This window comes from Crocuta crocuta, unplaced genomic scaffold, assembly GCF_008692635.1.
Source record: "Crocuta crocuta isolate KB4526 unplaced genomic scaffold, BGI_CrCroc_1.0 scaffold518, whole genome shotgun sequence".
NCBI classification, from domain to species: Eukaryota; Metazoa; Chordata; class Mammalia; order Carnivora; family Hyaenidae; genus Crocuta; species Crocuta crocuta.
In genome coordinates this window covers 2,382,329-2,384,183 of record NW_027530514.1, presented here as the reverse complement: position 1 = coordinate 2,384,183, position 1,855 = coordinate 2,382,329, and the positions used below count along the sequence as shown (strand labels likewise).

Sequence of the window (1,855 nt, the reverse complement as noted above, 5' to 3'; positions counted from 1 at the left end):
GAGAGCCCCATTCAGAGCTCAGACTCACCAACCGCGAGATAATGACCTGAGCTGAAGCTGGATGCTTAACCGACCAAGCCACTCAAGCGCCCCTTTGATATATATAAATACTTCTGCTAAGATTATCCTGATCTGGCCCCCATATACTATTCATTTATCTATAAATTGAACTAAGTGTCAAGATCCATAATCATCCTGAATTTTCAGTTTCTTTAAAGATTAACAAATGTTTGCCAAATTACAAGTCTCTAGCTTGGAGGTATAATTAAGTGGCAGTTGTTTCAAATGAATTATAGGTGATTTAAATGAAAAGTTCTTAAATACTTTACAAAAAATTTTATGTAAGTAGCTTGTCTAGTATATAAGTTTGGATGGTACATTGGCCCTTAACCCTTGTTAGCAGCTTTAGAAGCCTGAGGCAGTGTTCTTTGAGGATGGGCACTGGAAAGAAACCAGCCACTGTGACAGGTTCTATCCATCTATAAAGATTGGATTCTCCCCTGTTAATTTAGCCCATCACTGGAAAGTTCAAGACAGATTTTCTTCAGTATGCATGCTCTGTTGGCATTTTCAGTAATTTCTGAACTGCATCATGATTAAGATCCTAAATGTCATTGGCCTAACATGACTTTAATTCACAGAATAATTAATAGTCATCAGTGGGAAAACTAACTAATGATATTAGAAGGAGAAAGCAGTTCTTGACACAACCTCAAGTATTCACTTCTAAATAAATGAACCATTATGCCAAAATAAAGATGACTGAAGTACTTTTTTTCTCTTTCACAAACCAAAGGGCTAAGGAGGGATTATTTTTCCAGTCAAACTGAAAGATTTTCTCTGCTGGTATCTTATTTTCTCTTTCATGAGCTCTTAGTAGTCAATTCATAAGTGTTTTCTAGCTGCTGGCAGGCCCTTGCTAACACATGTGAATGGCTCAGAACTCCGGTGTAGACAGTCGGTTCTGTTGAACTTCTACACCCATGAGAGCCCAGAACGCACAGGACTAGAGGATCAGTAAAATTACAACCATTTGTTCAGTATGTGTTATTCATTTTTATTTCTCTTCCACCCTTTAAGTTCTTGGCCATATTATTTTGTTTTACTTCTTTTTAATGTTTATTTTTGAGAGAGAGAGACACACACAGAGAACGAGTGAGGGGAGGGTCAGAGAGAGAGAGGGAGACACAGAGTCTGAAGCGGGCTTCAGGCTCTGAACTGTCAGCATAGAGCCTGACACGGGGCTTGAACTCACAAACAGTGAGATCAGACTTGAGCCGAAGTTGTATGCTTAACCGACTGAGCCACCCAGGAACCCCAATATTATTTTATGTTTTTAAAGAGATTAATTTTACTTATTTTATTTTGAGAGAAAGAGAGTGTGGATACTTAACCGATTGAGCCATCCAGGCACCCCCAGTTCTTGGCCATTTTAAACATAGGTATTTCTATAGAAATCATCTCAAGTTTGAAAAAAGTTTATTTTCACAACAGTGACCAAGCAGTTACAAATAAAGTGTGAGGACAAGATTTTCTGATGGCCATTCTTAGGATTTGTATGTATTCTAAAAACATTCTCTAAGTTCTAGAATTTCACCTGTGAGTCAGATGAACATGAATATTCAAGATATAAATAGTAATCTTCAAAAACAGATTTAAACACATGTTGTAGGGAGCAATTCGCCATGATCTTGTTACCACAGTGTGCTAAATAAATGGTAACTCTCCTTTGTCTCAAAAGCTGTGGTGATAAACATATTCTCAGATATGGTCAAGGGAGACTGGTAGGAATATGGCTTTTCTGCTCAGTGGCTAATATTTACAAACCCCGTGACAAGAGTTCTGATTTGTAGCA

At 37.7% G+C, this 1,855-nt stretch overlaps 1 protein-coding gene across 1 annotated transcript in view; it reads right to left on the bottom strand.

The window, feature by feature from the left end:
• COL9A1 (collagen type IX alpha 1 chain) overlaps positions 1 to 1,855 on the bottom strand; it is an 87,411-nt gene that overhangs the window by 27,677 nt on the left and 57,879 nt on the right. The gene's annotated exons all lie outside the window — the stretch shown is intronic.